Source organism: Notamacropus eugenii, chromosome 1 (genome assembly GCF_028372415.1).
Source record: "Notamacropus eugenii isolate mMacEug1 chromosome 1, mMacEug1.pri_v2, whole genome shotgun sequence".
Lineage (NCBI taxonomy): Eukaryota > Metazoa > Chordata > Mammalia > Diprotodontia > Macropodidae > Notamacropus > Notamacropus eugenii.
In genome coordinates this window covers 574327603-574346643 of record NC_092872.1, presented here as the reverse complement: position 1 = coordinate 574346643, position 19041 = coordinate 574327603, and positions in this window count along the sequence as shown.

Sequence of the window (19041 nt, the reverse complement as noted above, 5' to 3'; positions counted from 1 at the left end):
GCTCTGATCAAGGGCTACTTTCTACAAGAGGTATTTTCTGATTCTCCCAGTTGTTAACGATTCACTCTTTTCCCCCTCCAAAATACTTTCAATTCATTTTGTAGATATTTTGTATTTACTTCTCTGTGGAAGTATTGTTCTCCACTCCCACCCCCAATAAAGCATAACCTTCTTGAGGACAGAGACATTTCCCTTTTTGTCTTTCTATTGATAGTGACTAGCCCAGTGCTTATCATGTATTAAATAATAAATGCTTGTTGAATTGAAAGAAGAGAGGTTTCAAATACATGATGTAGAGAATGAGACAAGCAATCTGTGGAGGAGGAGTAACACTCGTTGAGCTCCTTTAACAAGCCAGTCTCAGTGGAAACATTTCATGCTCTTTTTAGAGTGATTCTGCTGAATATAATAGTGCATAAGAATATGCTAAATGGGCTGCAACCAATCAATAGTCCCAGAGAAATACATTCTTGAAAGCTAGGAGTGGAGCTCAGTGTCCTTTGCAATTTCATAATTTGTCCACATATAACTTTCCAAGCACAAGAGAATAATCAGAAGGCTGTTCATAATGATTATTCACTATGAAGCTATATATTCTTTGACTGATAGAGTTCATAAAATCTTTTGGTTTTCTGCACTTAATCCTTCTCCCTCTGATACAAAGACCTTTTTTTTGCCTTCACCACTCCTTCCTCCTCCTTGCTTGTATTCCTCTTCCTTCTGCATTGTCCTTTTTTCCCCCCAAGTCCTACATAGGAAACCAGGTTTCCAGAAAAGCCTGGATCATTTTGTGTAAGACTTTTGTAATTGGTGGAGAGTAAGCATTGACTCAAGGCTGTATGCCAGTGTGAGGGGAAGAGATGGTGGGGGAGTTTTGGAGAGGAAAGAAATTCTTTTATTTTTCCTCTGAGATAAGACATGTGTTTCTAGACTCTGTCTGGGACTTTCCTCCTATGAGGAAGAGAAACAGACTTTGGAGCAACTACTCCTCTCACGAAGGGACATAGCTCAAATCAGCATTTGCCCCACTAGTTAAAGAGACTCCTTCAAAATGATCCAGGCTTTGCTGGAAACCTTTGGTAGAAATTTCTGGAATTTTTTTCTTGGGACTTAAATCTTGTAGGCTAGCTAATTACTACTCCCTTGCCTGTAACATCAGTAGTATAAATCCAATCAGGTGAAATTAAATAAGACCCTCCTCCTTTCCTAAAATATGCTCCTCATGTATGTGCACATTCACACACAATCTTAGTTTCTTAAAGTTGCCCTCATTTCTGTCCTTCTTTTGAATTTGACTTTCTAATATCCTGTGATTTCATTGAGGAATGACTCTTGATCTTATATATCCAAATGAATTCCTTAGGGATACTGGATTTTTATCAGTAATATTTAATACAAGAATTTTTTTCTCAGTTAATAGAATTTTTCTTCTTAATTTTCACTTCATTGATTTTGTTCATATAAAAGCTTTCACATATCTAATCTAAATTGTCAAGGTTGCCTTTCAAGATTGCTTCTATCCTTTGTTTAGCAATCTTATATTGTTATAGTATATATAATATGTACTATAGTATATGTAAATAGTATACATAGCAATAATAATAATAGAATGTCCTCCAACTGGGAAATGGCCAAACGAGTTGTGGTATATAATTGAAATGGAATACTATCGTGCTTTAAGAAATGATGAGCAGGATGATTTCAGAAAAACCTGGAAAGCCTTACATGAACTGATAGAAAGTGAAGTGAGCAGAACCAGAACGTCATTGTATTCAGCAACAGCAATATTATATAATGTTCAGCTTTGAATGACTTAGCTATTCTCACTAATACAATGATCCAAGGAAGTTCTGAAAGACTTATGACAAAAGGTGCCATCCACTTCCAGAGAAAGAACTGATGGAGTCTGAATGCAGATTGAAGCATACTATTTTTCACTTTATTTTTTTTGGGGGGGTGTCTGTGTTTTCTTTCACAACATGACTAATATAGAAATATGATTTTTATGATTACACATACAAATATCAAATTGCTTACTGTCTCAGGGAGATGGGATGGGAATGAGGGAGAGAGGGAAAGAGAAACTTTGGAACTAAAAATTTTAAAAAATGAATATTAAAACTGTTTTAGCTATAATTGGGAAAAAATAAAATATTATTCATAGGAAAAAAAGCAATGGTCCCCTTGGTCAGAATGGTGAAAAGTACCTCCTTTGCTTCTCCTCTGTTTTTCAAAATGATGTCTTACTTTATACTCAATTCTCATATACATTTTAAACTTATTTTCATATATGATAATAATAATAGTCCCAGGAACTTATATAGCATTTTCCAGTTTGTAAAGTGCTTTGCAAGTATTATCTAATTTTATACACATAATACTGCTGAGAGATAAGTGCTATTATTATTCCATTCTACAGATGAGGAAACAGAGGCAGACAAAGTTACAGTGACTTGCTTGTGATCACATAACTAGTAAGTGGATTTGAACTAAGATCTTCCTCTTTCTAGGTCTAGCACTCTATCGTAGCTGCCTTTGATATATGGTATAGTGTTGTTGTGTTTGTCCTTTGTTCTTGAAGAGGACTGTGATATCAAGATGATGATATGACTTGCAGTTTGATTTGAGTGAGGGAGGGCTGTGCAGGGTCACCAACCTCACTTTCTCCTCCAGAGCCATCTGGGTCCAGTGGCCTGATAGTCATCAGTTCGACTGGAGATGGCCCAGGATGCAATGTGAGACCCTGGCCCTTTTAGGCTAAAGTCTTATCACATTCTCACTTTGAGTTAGATACACTCATTCAATAAATAGGTTTCTTACTCAAGGGATGGCCCCTTGAATAAAAAAAAAATCAAAATGTGAGGGGAAGACTCTCAGGATTCTTGGATAAAAGAGAAACAGTTATTATTTAGCAATTACATTCACTCTGTGCTAGGTGGGTGGGTATTTGTTGTCTAGTCTATGAGCTCCAGAGTGAATTAGGTTTAAGGCTTGGTCTTTGGGCAAGAAATCAAGCCAGTAAACCCAGAGGAAAAAGGTAACTTTTGGCCATGGAAGTGTACCTTCCCTGGGTAGAACAGGAGAGGAGAGGGGAAAGGAGGGAGGGGAGGGGAGCTGTTTCTCCCTCACAGGTTGTTTTTGTCCTTCGTTCTTGAAGAAGACCATGACATCAAAATGATGACATGACTTGCAGTTGACTTTGATTTGAGTGAGGAAGGGCTGTGCAAGGTCACCAACCTCATCTTCTTCTCCAGAGTCATCTATAACATATTGGACTAACAATTACTGCCATATTGCTTTTCAAGTTTTTCTAGTAATTCTTGTAAAAATGTATTCTTATATATGTACTTAGATTTATCAAACACAGTGTAAGAGCAAGCAAAGTGGGATCTTTTCCTGTTTTTGTTTTAATATAAAGTGCCTCTCATTGAATCTTGCCTTTACCAACCAAGAGTCTTTATTAGGAGTAAAGTACAGAAACAAAAGTTTCTTTAACTAGAAACAGTGTGTTGACTTTTTCCCCTGTACCAAGCGACTGATAAATGTGCTTGATTAAAGTGATTGTTGACCCCTCAAAAGTTGTCTTTCATTTTATAAATACAGATCTAAGAACCAGTGATGACAGGTCCCCCTGTGCATATTGTAGTGCTTACTGATAGGCACAGGATTAAATTATTATTACTTATTGTTTATTTATGTAACTTATGCTATTTATGTATGTAGGTAATATAGACTCCTAGCTTCATTCTTCTAACCTCATCAGAATGGGTGAATCATGTCCCTATGCCAAGGTTACTGAGCCCCTATTCTGGTGTATTCCCTTCAATATCCATTGACCAGTTAATATATCTCCAATATCACACAACCAGTAATTAATACACCAATATCATTTGGCTGTTATTAAGTCTTCAATATTATTGATAAGCAATTAACACCAATTAACTTTAACAAAGAATATTTAATGAGAAAAACTAGCAAGGGCCAAAGTGCTACCAACTCTGAGACTGAAGACATCGTCTCTTTTCTACATACCTCTAAATCCCTGGGGATAGTAGAATCAGACTTAAAGTGGTGACTACAAAGCATATTCATCATCAAATTGACTTTTGGGTATAGCAAAACTGATGGATGAGCTGCATCCTTTTTTTTTTTTTTTTTTTTTTGCAAGACCGGAACAGAAGTATCAGCTTCTGATTCAATCCACTGCTGGATGCAGCAGGTCACTGTAGGAGTAGATCTTTCTCAGGCTTGGCCTTTGGACCTCTGATAACTGTTGACTCAGAACCTCACAAGATCACAGCCTGCTCCATTCTATTTCCTTTAAAAGTAAGAAAGTAGAAACAAAATAGAAGAAACAATAATGTCATATATTAAAGGACATCTATCAGCTCGAGGCTGCTTGTGCTACCTCTCTATACCCCTAAAGACTTACAGAAATTCTTGCCTTAATTAATGCCAGCATTAAGAGAGATTTATCTATTGTATGCACATTTTCGGTTCTATGGCTAGTTAAAAGACTTTTCTTCATCATGTGGGAAGAGGCTAGGAAATAGTCTTAGAATATGAGCAATATTATAAATTGGGAACAGGGACCCTCCACTACATAACATCATGCATTTCCAGAAGCAAACTCCCCCAAATCAACCCTACTCCTACCCCACCCCCATGAAGATTGGTGCCAGGTAGAGCAGATTACTCATTCTGGAAGGCCTGGGCTCCTATTGGTCAATTTCCCATTATACTCTATTTAAATCATAACCAAATTATTTTGATGATTAATGCTTTATAATGTACTTTGAATCTCTCATCCATTCTCATGGATGTTATTCTTGAAAGAGGCAGTTGGATGTAGTGGAGCATACTTTTATTTTATTTTATGTTTTTAAATTAAATTTTATTATTATTATTTTTTAATGTTTTACAATCACTGCCATAAAATTAAGATTTTATCCCCCCCATGCCTACCCCCCACTGCCCCGTCCCTCCCCACGACAGCATACAATTCTGTATAGATTCTACATACATTTTCCTATTGAGTATGTTTTCACTATAGTCATGCTATGTAGTTGAACTAAAATAAATGGAAGAAATCATATAACAAATCAAAACTTGATACACAAAAACACACATACACACAAACATGATCTACTACATTCTGCGAATGACTTCTATATTTCTTTCTCTGAGTGTGGAAGGCATTTTACCTTAGAAAACCACCATTGGGATTTTTTTTTTTAATAAGTTCTTGCGTTATTGCGAAATTCCAAGTCTACCAAAAAAACTCTCACACACTGTGGTCGTTGCTGTGCACAAAGTTCTCCTGGTTCTGCTCCTTTCGCTCAGCATCAGATCATATAAGTCCTTCCAGGCCTCTCTGAAGTCTTCTTGTTCATCATTTCTTATGGCGCAATAGTACTCCATTACATTCATATACCATAATTTATTCAGCCATTCCCCAATTGGTGGAGCATACTTTCTAACCTGAACCTAAGAACCTTGTTTGATTCTTTGTCTTTTCCTCATAATTTTTCTATTTTAATATCATGCATCACTTTAGACTATTCAGTATTCTTCTTTGTGTTTTGTACCCATTACATTCCAATCACTTCCACCCAGTCCAGAGTAGGCTGCTTAGAAAAATATGACCCTGACTTGGAGAAGATATTCTCAAGTTAAATAAATAAGTGACAATATACAGACTCAACATACTCTTTTTCCAATATTAAATCAACTAATCCTGGGAGAAATATCAACAATCTTAGATATGCAGATGATATCACTCTGCTGGCTACAAGTGAAGAGTAACTGAGAAGCATCTTGATGAGGGTGAAATAGGAGAGTGCAAAAGCTGGTTTGAAACTTAATATTACAGAATAAAACCCCTAATATCTTGGAAACTGGTCTCATCACTTCCTGGAAAATAGAGGATGAAGAAATAGAAGCGGCGTCAGATTTTATATTCTTGGGCTCAAAGTTCGCTGCAGATGGTGACTCCATCAATGAAATTAAAAGAACTTGCTTCTCAGAAGGAAAGCTATGGCAAATCTGGACGACATACTAAAAAGCAGAGACATCACCTTGCTGAAAAACTCCATATAGTCAAGTCTATGTTTTTTCCAGTAGCAATGTATGGTTGTGAGAGTTGGACTATAAGAAAAAAAACTGAGCACCACAGAATCCCACTTTTGAATTGTGGTGCTGTAGAAGACTTGGATAGCAAAAAGATCAAATCAGTCTAATACATAAAGAAATTAATTCAGACTATTCACTGGAAGGTTAAATATTGAAGCTTCAGCTTAAATACTTTGGCCACATTATGAGAAGATGGGACTTATTGAAAAAGACCCTGATGTTGGGAAAGATTGAAGGCAAAAGGAGAACAGGAAGGCAGGGATTAAGATGGATAGAGAGTGTTATGTAAACAGTGAACACGAACTTTGGGAGACAATAGAAGACAGAAGGGCCTGATGCACCATGATCCATGGGGTCATGAAGAATTGGACATGACTGAATGGGTGAACAATAAGTTATCATTACTCCTTCCCCATGTTTTTGATGAATTCTCCAAGCTACAGTTCAAGGGAGAATGAGATAAATGCATGTGAAAAGTGCAAGTAATGTGTGTGAGAAATTTAGATGTAGATTCAACCATTTATACATATTTTATAGCAGATTAATGCTTAGGGACGGAATTGTTTAGATGTAGATAAAACACTTTAAAGCACTTATGATGCACCAGGAACTGTGCTAATTGCTGAAGAAACAAATATATACAAGTAACACAGTCTCTCCTCTCAAGAGGCTGCCATTCTAATACAGGAATATAACACTTAAGGGAGAGTTGAAAGTAGAGTGATGGTGGTGTGTGTATAATTTTAGAGAAATGTGAGTTGTAGACTTGGTCTTTGGCAAGATAAAGCAAATGACTACCTATAGTGCCCAGAGTGGTTCCTAGGTGTCCATGGTTCTGGTGGCTAGGAGGTGGGAATGATGACCAAGAGTCAAGGAGTATGATTTGCATCTGGAGGTTCATGTGATCTCTAAGATTCCTTCAAGTTCTAGGATATTGTGACTTCATGATTCTGTGTAAGACAGAGACAAAGTCATCCCCATATGTCAGCATTTGCAGTCCCCTCAAAAATTTAAATATCACAAATTGGTATTTCATAGTTTGTTCTGGTCAACTGTTTCATATCAGATGATAGCTACCTTCCTGGACATATATCTAGTAAGTGTTTGAGTCTTGATTCAAATTTAGGTTTTTCTGATTTTGGGTCTAACATCCCCTTGATGCCTCTGCATCCATCTATCTACCTCTGATCAGACTTTTACACTTCTTGTATAACATTTAAATAATGTATAGACTGTCTCCATAAAGAATGGCTTTTATGTATCCTTACTATTATTCCTTTTATCTTCTCTGTAACTGTCAAATCAAAGACCTCCCCCACCACCAACAAGAGAAGCATCACTAAGATCAGGAAAAAGGTCAGTAAATGACATTTTAAATAACTAAAATGAATGGCTCCAACAGATTTTTTTACATTGTGTACATGCAAGTGGAACATGCTGACAGTGAGCCCTCATTCTTGCTAATGACCAGTCAACTTTCTTTTCTGATCAAGTATCTCCCTTATGATATATTTTTTACTTTTTACCTACATTATCCTTTATTTTTAGTGTGTTGCACCTATTCACATCAATTGCGTATCTCTTCATTCACCTTCAGGTGATCTGAAAGATGGATTCTTCAGTGAGTGAGGAATTTCATGACTTCCAGATATATATCAGCTATTCACAGAGAAAACTAGAACAAGAGCAAGAAGTGGATGAAAAGTGTCTCTTGTCTAGATTATGATTTGCATTTGGCAATTCAGCCTGTGGACCCAGTCCAGAGACCCATGTATTTTGGAAAGATCCTATGAATGGATAATATATAATAATAATGTAATATATATGAATGGATAATTATAAGAGACATAATTAGAGAGATGAGAGTGGGGTTCAATTGCATTTGGAAATTTTTGTAGTGCTGTTAATGATCTCAAGTTTTTTTCTTGGAACCAAAGCCTTTTTTTTTTTTTAAACATCAGTGACTAAGTAAGTGACTAATAGTTTGGAGGTTTGGTTAGAGGAAAGACTGAATATGGTATTTATTATTGAATCCTCTCACACAGAAGCTGAGCCAAACATTTTAAATCCAAAAGCCAAATAGAGAAATTGAATGTCAGAAAAGAACCAGGTATTTAACTAGCCACATGGAACAGTCCAGAATTGTTTAATGTGCCCAGTTTAAAATTCCCATTTCTGATCTGATATGTTGCCAGGAAGACCTACATTGAATTAGACTTTTTGTTACATTGTTTGATTAGATCTTTTAAATAACCCTCTGGTACAACCTTTAAAACAGTCCCCTTGGCATAGAAATAGATCTTATACAGAGTGAATCATATCTTGAGATGCTAGTTCCTTCTGTTTCATTTTTATTTCAATGTAAAATTTTCGTATGACAAAATTGTACCCTAAATTGCCCAGGGAGAAGATAGGTTAAAAAGTGCCTAAAATCCTAGACTGTTTGAAAAGTGTCATTTACAAACTATTAACACAGGATTGTAAAGTCTTATGAAAAGAAAGAAAAAGGTTTTGCTCTACTATTGTAAAGCTACAGCTACCTTTACAGTGAAAAGAAAAGAAAAACCTCACATCAAGATAAAGTTCATATCTGAATTAAAAGGTGCTCAAATAACCATTTTTATACCTTGTTTTTGTCATGTAGGACTCTTACAGTGATGATTTCTATACATATTTGACATTCCTGAAAATGATTCAACCAAATTTTTAAAAAAGCTTTATCAAATGCCTACTATATGCCAGAGACAGGATTTTTAATATTGACAAGAAGAGGGAAACCCCTAAAGGGCCTCAATATAGTTTATAAATAATTTTTGCTTGAAGAACTTGAATAAGATGGTCTCTCTCACTCATTACTTTGGAGACAATGGGAATTGACAATCCAATCCAATCCAATTCAATTAAATTCAACTCAACTCAATTCAAGATAATTTCTTAAATGCCAGGCACAGATAAATGAAAAGCAGACTTTGACCATCAAGGAGCTTATCTTGTACTGGGGGAACACAATATATGTAGGGATTCCTAGAGGGGATGGTCTTTGGGCTGAACTTTGAAGGAAAAGTAAGGATTTTAAGAGGAAGAAATAAGAAGGGTATTCCAGAAATAGGAGACAGACTGCACAAAGCCTGAAAACCAGAAATTACTTAATTTAGGGAACAGGGTAACAATCTAATTAAAATGGCATGTAAAGTATGTAAACTGGAACTAATGTGAAATGTTTTTAAAGGAAAATTAGAGCCAGATTGTGGAGCTGCCAGGTTGGGGAGTTTGTAATTTATTCTAGAATCAATGGGGAGTCATCAAAGGTTTTTGAGCAGGTAAGCAATGTTTAGATATTTTAAAGTCCAGTTGAAAGAAACCAAGAGTGTGATGGCTTATGAAATTTAAAAAATGCATTATGATTCAGAAAGTACTAATTCTAGTTCATTTATAAGAATTACAATAGAATTCTTACTGCAACACATTTGCTTACTGTATAATAATTGCCCCTGTGCCCCAGTGCAACAGAGTATGCAGACCCTATTTGCATTCATGATAATGGGTACCTGTTCTTCAATGGAAATTTTGGGAAAGTGAAAGAGATATGTCAATGATGTGTACAAATACATCTAAGTGAGCCATCTCATCTTAGCCATCAGGGTGGAATATTGTGAATCTGATATCTCTTTGTTTTATGGTTTAGCTTATGGCCCAAGAATTGTCCAGAATGGTGGGAAACATACAGATAATAACTTGTCCATCAGGATAGGAATTTTCCTTTATCTCATGCAAGAGACAGAATATGCCCAAGGTGTTATTTCTCATGCGATGTCCTGGTGAAATTGTAGTGGTCATGTTTTATACACATTTCTGAGATCTCTGGAACTTCAAGGGTTCATCCCTCATCATGGAAGTTGTTATTAGCTGGAACTTGATGGCAGTGGTGTTGGAGGACACTGGTTTGTTTTAGTGTATTTCAGGAATGGGGAGAGATTAATTGTATCCTCTCCCAGGTTGAGAGTATTTGGCTGACACTAGAGTATGGTCATAATCATCCTTTTCTCTCCCTTTTCCCTGAAATTCTACATACCACATTTCCATCTTGTATTACATCTGCAAATAAGCCAGTCTGGGTCATGTAACATTTATGAATATTGTGCTTGATAGCAACTAGGATAGAGATTTAAATTAGAGCTGAGGGGTTGACTAATTCATGCCCATATTAAAACTACAGCAGTCACAACAACAACATACAAATCAACAACCCACCTCTGATATTTTACAGAAGAGAAAATTGTGACTCAGAAAGGTAAAATGAGTTTTTTAAAGTTGGGTAGCTAGTATCAAAGACAAGATGCAATACTATATTTCTTTACTCTCAATTTTGTACTCTTTATATTATAACATATTGTTGATACCATGTCTTTCAACTGGAAGGAGACTAGGCAAACATTGGAGAATGAAGTATAGAGTTTTAGTGTAGTGTAAGAATATAGACTGAACTGCTTTCTAAATTATGGGCCAAGGAAAATCAGGAGGAATGGAAGCAAAAAGAGATGTATCAGAAAGCACACTGAACTTGAAATGTGAGGTCCTGGGTTTGAACCTTAGAGTTGCTACTGACTGTCTTTGGGTCTTTGGACAAGTCATTTATTTTCTCTTGCTTTTATTATCTATCTCTACAGAGTGAAAGGTTTAGATTATATTATATTTAAGATAACTTCTGGTTTTAAATCCTATGAAAGGAGAGAGGATAAAAAAAATTCTAGGCACATTTTGGACCTGGGTGTGTAGTTTGAACCATAAAGCCAATGGGAAATGCTGAGAACAGGTCAGGTAGAGTTTCAGTGACCACATAAAATTGTCAGTTTTGTACACCAGATCCTTCTGTTCTGAAGGTTCTGTAGAGAATCAGCCTTGTGAAGATAGATTGAGATATTGACATCAAAGGACTGAATGAATGGCTAGAATAAAAGAAATAAGAGTTGTTCTATGCTTTTACTACATACTACCTCACAGGACTCACTACATGAACAGTTTCTTTCCTTTTTCTCTATAGAACTGAAATTAATTTCCACTGGTATCTGCAATGCTCAGGTTCAGAGGAAACCTCATTGAATAATGAAAAATACAAGGAAAACAAAGAGTAAAGACCAGTTTCTGTTTAAGGCTATAAGGTAAGAAATCAATAAATTTAGAAAATCTAAAAAACAGAAAGCATGAAACTTGAGAAATTAACAGTGACATTTTAGATCCCAATGAGAAACAATTTATTTTTTATATGGCCTTGGAGGGGGTCCTTAAAACATTGGAAGGAAGACTCACATGGAAAGAATTAATTGTGATGATGGAATGGCTGTTGTGCTTGGATTGATTAGTGGCAAACGGAGGGACGTGGGAGGGATGGTAAAAGGAGAATAGAGGAGAAGAAAGGAGAGAGAAGAGATGAGAGAAGAGGAAGGTAAGGAGAGAGAGATAGAGAATAATGTTGCAATGTTGAAGCTGGGAGTCTGTTTGTGTGTTGGTAGGTTTATGGGTGTTTGCAAGTGCATATCCTTAAAATTTTGAAAGTATCTCCTAGAGTAGATCCACGGGTTGCTTCTAGGATGAATCTTGACTTGGGGAGTCCAGGGAAAGTAGAGGATTAAGGTACTTTATGGGGGGAGGCATCATTACCTAGTGAATATGAATGATTATTGAATCCTAGTTCCTTTTGATCAGTTTTAATATCTGATCACAGTGATGGCATAAAATTGATAGGTGCTATATTTGACCTCCACCAGCAAAAAGAAAATACCTAGGGAAGTGAAGTATAAGTAGACTTAAAGCCAGAACATCAAACTGTGAGTGTGTGAGGGTATCTAAAAAAGAGCTTTTGAAATTAGAGTCAGAAGACTTGTGTTCAAATCCTAGTTCTAATAATTACTAGCAATGTGACCTTGGAAAGTCAATTAACCTCTCAGAGCTTCAGTTTCATTGCCTGTAAAATAGGGAGCATGGACTAGAACATCAAAGGTTCCTTCTAGTCATATATTCTATGATCCTAGGAAATCTAGATTCAAATCCCAGTTCTAAGAGTTATTAATGATGTGGCCTTAATTAAATTTTCACTTGTGTCCAACGCTTCATGATCTCATTTGGGGTTCTCTTGGCAAAGATACTGGGTTTGCCATTTCCTTCTGCAGCTCATTTTACAAATGAGAAAACTGAGGCAAACAGGGCTAAATGACTTGCCCAGCTTTATACAACTTGTAAGTGTCTGAAACCAGTTTTGAACTCAGGAAGATGAGTACTCCTGATACCAGGCACAGCACTCTGTCCACTGTGCACCTAGTTGCCCTGATGTGACTTTAGGCAAGCCATGTAATATCTTTGAAACTCAATTCCCTCATCTAGTAATGGGAATAATGACAATTTCTATAACTATTTCACAAAGTTGTACAACTTCAAGTGCCATATAAAAATGAAAGAGTAGTACTACTATTAATACACAGTCAGAATCTCAATTACACTCCTTCTACATGTGTATGATCTTGGGCAAGTCTCTTTCTTTCTCTGGGCTTTTATTTTCTTCACCTCTATCATGTGGGTCTTGGATTGGAAGATCTTCAAAGTCCCTTCTACCTCCAAATCCTATAATCCTCTATATTGCTTTAAGAAACCTAGGAAAAATGAATTATTATACAATTTTCTCCAGACTCTAATATTTTAGAATGGATAAAGTCAGCATTTGTAAAGCACATTACATATATTATCCTATTTCATCTCCCTATGTTTAATCATGATTTCCAACAGATGATGCCCAAGCTCTTAACTCCAACCTTAATCTCCCTTATGCATTCCAGTTTTTTATTGACAAATGCTGGCTAGATATCACCACCTGAATAGCCTATGGCATGAAATAAGACTGGAAAGATAGTTTGCTGTTGCTTCCAGAGCTCTCGGTCCACAGATGGTGGGGGAATCGAGTGGCTGATCAGAGGGAGATTGCAGGGATCTCTTTGCTGAGGCAGGATTCTCTTGCTTTGCCCTTGCTGGGTCACAGTCCTGGGTGGTGGTCCTGGGACGACCAGGAGCACTGGTGTGGTGGAGCTTGTGGCAGCAATGGAGAGGGAATCCTTCTCACAGTTCCAAGGTAGAAAAGAATGCTTGTGGTTACTTACAGACCAGAGTACAGACTAGGAGAGGAGTGAACACCTCTCCTTTGATCATACTACTTTGGAAGAACTAAAAATTTATAGGTTCCTAGAAATATCTGAAAACAGCTGCACAAAATCTCTGAAGCTTGGGACAGTGCAGTCTCCACGCTGGAAGCAGAGTCCTATCTTAACAAAGGGCTAAAAAGTCAGGTAATTGGCTGGGAAAATGAGCAAATGGCAGAAAGATAGTTTGGAGACAAATTATTCAGGGTTTTAAAAATCTGAGTGAGAAATGAATGTTTTGTTCATCCTAGACACAATAGGGAAACACTGAATATTTTTTTTTTTGAGCTGGAGAGGGCAATATTTAAACATGTGCCTTGAATATCCTTTAATGTCTGCAGGACATCTTCTGCTGTATGACAATTTGCTTTGGACATGGCTTGCCAAAACTTTTGGCCTTACTTAGATATACACTAAAGCTGATACCTTACCCAGAACTTTCAGAACCAATCTCATGACAGTTGCCTGACAAAATTCGTATTCATGTGCTAAAAGTCTACATATAAAATGAGACTATTCCCTGAGAATATCTCTAATGAGCAGGTGCTGTCAGAAACTGACTTATAAGTTAATTGCATGTAAAGGCTACTAAGGAACTACCCCATTAAATTGTATAAATATTTTTTATTTAACAGATTCTTGAGCCTGTAGCCCATATTGAAAATACACTGCATGAGTCTTACTGCCACAGATGGTCATGAAGCTCTTGTTTATGGACTCTTTAGGAAGTTTATTTGGTTCTGGAACATGAAACCGTTTCTGGATGAAAGACCAGAATTGTTCTCATTGTTATTCAGATAATATATTTTTGGACAAAAACTGCATTTGAGAACCATTTGGCTCCTCTACAACTGAGTTAATATTAAAACACTGTTTAGATGTGGAAGCTCCAGTTTTGTTAGTAATTTCTTGCTAGAAAGGACATTTTCCATCTTTTTGAACATAATATTTTCCTACATAATTGTATCTCTCTACAAATTAGCCTTCAAAGAGTGTCAATTTAATAGGTCACAACTTGAAGTTACATAAATCTTGATTAAGTTGTCTAGATTAGTGGAGTTTAATTTTGTGACATTCCAGCCAACTGTTTTTGGAATATTTTTAAATTACTTTTGAGTTAACTCTGAAATTTGTTATAAATACATCTATGCTATTTTATTATGATTTCTTTTTTCTCAAGGCAAGAGACCTGATGTTTCATTTTAAATATGCAGTTAAATATAGCCCAAGGGTATGAACAGTTGGATGAATTCATCAGGGTTCTTTAGTGTTGCAAAAAGAAATTAAGTAATGCATTAAATTTGTGATCAGTTGGTTTGTGAAGCAATAGTAAGACGTAAGACACACTCCTACCATTGCACTCTCCTGGCTCATCATATACAGTGTCAAGCTGCTGGTGTAGTACTGTAACAATTTGATTATTACATTCCTTTTATGGACTGACATATTTGAAACAGGCCATGTATGTATGTAACAGGCAGTTCAGTTTTCACCAACTAAAGATATAAGTAGGAAAAATTGTTTGCTCCTCTGACAAGGCTATTGCCCTGATGCAGATTCTCATCACTTCATTCATGGACCATTGCAATACCAGCTCCTGATTGATCTGCTTTTCCTCAAGTTTCTCTTCACTCCATCTGTCCACTTACCTGTCAAGGTGATCGTCCTAAAGTGAGGATCAGATCATGTCATCTCACTACTCAATAAACTCCAATGACTCCCTATCACCTACCTCCAGGATCAAATAAATTCCTCTCTTTGGCATTCAAAGCCCTTCCAAACCTATCCTTCCCTCTACCCTTCCACTCTTCTCATAACTTATACCACACCATGTGACCTTCACCTCCTTATTATTCTTTGGACAAGACACTCCATCCATTCCTCAGTTTTAGGCATTTTCACTCGTTGACCCCATACCTAGTATGTTCTCCCTCCACATCTCTCCACCTCCTGGCTTCCCTGGCTACTTTCAAGCCACAGCTAAGATATCACTTTTTTTATAGGAAGTCTTTCCTAATCCCTTTAATTCTAGTTCCTTACCTCTCTTGTTTATTTCTAATCTATCCTGTATATAACTTGTTTGTTCATAGTCATTCCCATTTTTTCTCCCCTATTGAGGACCATTACTGTCTTTGACCTTATTTGGTATCTTTCAGCACTTCACACAATGCCTAGCACATAATAGGTGCTTAAGAAATGTTTATTGATTGACAAAATACAGTTATTCAGGGTAAAGGTTTTAATTTGGAGTCAAATGACCTGAGTCTGTTACTTTCCAACAGTGTTGAGTCTCTTGGTACCTTTCTCCTCAGTTTCCATTCTTATCTGTGGATAGAGGTGAATTAGATTTGCTCTAGGACTTCTAGCTCCATAACTTATGATCCTAAAAGAAAACAGTGATTTAGATTTAGAATGCAGAACATATAATAATCATAATTATAATGATTGAAATTTACATAGCTCTTTAAAGGGAGCAAATTGCTTTGCGTTATCTTACTTGAGCTTCACTTCAAACCTATGAGGTAAGTACTGCAATATTATTATTTCTACTTCACAGATAAGAATCAGAGGCCCAGAGAGTGACTCATTCACGGTTAAAGAGCCAATAAATGTTGGAGGTTGATTTTGAATCTAGGCCTTGCGGGGATTAAGCAAAAGAGAGATGACTGAGAATAATTTAATCATTTTCCAAGTGGATTAATGAAATGTGGGGCAAAGAAAACTGGTTTAACTCTTCCAAGAAAGGAAGAGGAATTGGGTTTCTATCACTGATTAACTATAAGGAAGAATTTTCACATGATTGCAGTTTAAAAATAAATTAGCTGTTTGAGTGAGGTCATAGCTAAGTACCCATTCTTATCTATCTTTTTTTATTTTTTGAAAATTTGAAGGGGCCTGTTTAAATATGACCCTTCCTGGTCAGAGGCATGGCAAGTGGATGGGTTATTATTCTTAAAGGAGTCAATATGGTACATTATAAAGAGTAATAGATTTCAACTCAATAAACAGCACAAAGAGAAGATAGATTCATAGATTAGTATAATACAAGGCAGAAAGTGACAATAAAATAAATATAAACGTAAGATACTATAACATAATATAATACAATGACGTAATATAATACATGTATATAATGTATAACATAATATAACATAATGTATAATACAGTATGATATAACATGATATATAATACAATAATATTATATAATGATATGATATAATACAACACAATACAATATAACACAACATGTATAATATAGTACATATAATAATAATAATGCAGTATAAGGAAGAAAGTGGAAGATCAAGCCAGAAAAAGTGGAGAAATTTGAAAATGAGAATACTTTTAGCTATAGAAATCAGATATCTCTATATCAGACTTCATATGGAGAAGGTGGTCCCTGAGGTGTTGAAAGAATAAGCCTCTTAAACTAATGATGAAGGTGGGTGGAGCTTGCATTCCAAATATGGGAGAGTGCCTGTAGAAAAGGACAAGTTTAGCATAGGTTGACTGAGGAATAGTTAGTCTAGTTTGCCTAGAATGTAGAATTCCTAAAGGCATGGAGATGGAAAGCTATAGAAGATAACATGTGCCTTCATGGATTTCATAATCTAGTTAGAAAGAAGTCTCTATTATAGACATTTTCAGTGGAAGACCATATATGCTAATTCTCAAAGGGGTGGCATAGATAGACAAGCGCTATTTTGCCTGAAGCTAAATACAGTTGGGCAGCTAGGTGGTACAGTGGTCAGAATGCTAGACCTGGAGTCAGAAATACTCATCTTCCTGAGTTTGAATCTGTCCTCAGATATGAACTGTACAATGCTGGGCAAGTCACTTAACTCTGTTTGGCTCACTTTCCTCATCTGTAAATGGAGCTAGAGAAGGAAATGGCAAATCATTGCCAAGAAAACTCCAAATGGGGTCCTGAAGAGTGGAACACAATTGAAAATCGACTGAATGACAAAAGAAAATATCCACTTACTATGGACATTAAGCTAACCATTCACTGGAAAAAAATTCAATTGATTCCTGTCCGTCCCTAAAGTTACTCCTGATCATGTCATGCCTCTACTCAATAAACTCCAGTTTCTCCTCCTTACCTTCCTAATATATCTAGGATCAAATGTAAATTTGATGATTCCTCCCAGAAACCTCCTTTATAGAAGGCCTACAGGCCAGTCATATCTGCATTCCTGTCTGGGTTTCACTCCTGACTTTCTGTACTATGCCCCCAAACTTAGCATCCTACAAGCTCCCCCATCATCTTTCAGATTCCTTCCTCCATTAGAATGTTAAGTTCCTTGAGGTAGGCACTGCCTTCTAATTGTATTTGTATTCCCAGGGGTAAGCAAAGTGCCTGGCACATAGTAAGTGCTTATAAATGCTTATTGACTGACTGGCATTTAAGTCTCTTCATAGCCTGGCTACCTTCTACCTTTCCAGGTTTTCTACACTTTATATTCCTCCATGAACTTTATGATCCAGCCCTATTGTCATAATTGTTTTTTCTCAGACAGGAAACTCTATCCCCCATCTCTTTGCCTTTTTGTTGACTATCTCTTATGCTAGGAATGCTCTTCCACCTCAGCTTTGCCTCATAAACTCGCTGACTTTCTTCCAGATTCAAATACCTTCCACAGGGGGTCTCTCCTTGTTCCCATGTGTTAGTTCCTTCCCTTTCAAAGTTATCTTTCATCCATTTGGTATGTGTCTTGCATATATCTCTTTATCTACCTTTTCCCTCCATCAGAATGTAGAATTCTTGAGGACAAGGTCTATTTTTGCTTTTTTTTTTTGCTGTACTACTTGACAGATTGACATAATGCTTATTTGCCAGCCTTTCAGAGAACTTGGAGCAAATTATTTTGTGCAAATTTTGTGCAAATCATTTTGTGCAATTTTGAGCAAACCTTTGTGGTTTCTAGAAGCTTTTGATATTTGAGTTCAGAGGTAGAAGAAAGGTCTGTAGAGGTCATGTAGTCTAAAACCCTATCTGAAGCGTGGACTAATCTATCAACAAATAAAATGCTGACTGTACAAGCTGAGGCTTCTTGGAGGATGTGGGGAATGAGTAGGGTCTCTTGTCAGCCTCCTCACCTCATATTTCACAGATGACATAGAAGAATGAATTTCTTTGCTGTCAGCTAGGCTTTCCTCAGAAGCTCTCTGAGCAGCTTGATAAATAGTAGATGGGTCTGTTGAATAGAAAACAACTGGTCAAAGTGTAAGAAAAAAATGATTAGTTGAATTAATTTCAGCTGATGACTTCTCTAGTGATCAGCAAGTGATCAACAATTTTAGCTTCAGCAAAATCAACTGATTCAGGTAGAGATAAATGCAGCATATCAGAAAACCATCCTCAAAGTCAAGATGACCTTGGTTTACTTCCCACCTCTGACATATATTGACTCTAAAGCAAATTACTTAATGTCTAAGCCTCTCCAGACAATTTTCCAAGATTTCTGAAGATTTACTTAGAAGTTGCTTCAGAAGGAGTTTTCACTACCAATTGCATAATCTAATCTCATTCCAGGTCAAATGAGTCCATTGATTCTGTTTTGTTTTAATTGGTTCTTTTCCTAACACAAATTAATGGATTTCTAGAAAGCTAAAATATTGAATTCTATGATTCCATTCCATTTTGAGAGCATTTATTAAATACCTACTATGTGCTAGACACTGATAAGCAAAGGGGATACAGAAACAAAAACAAAATATTCC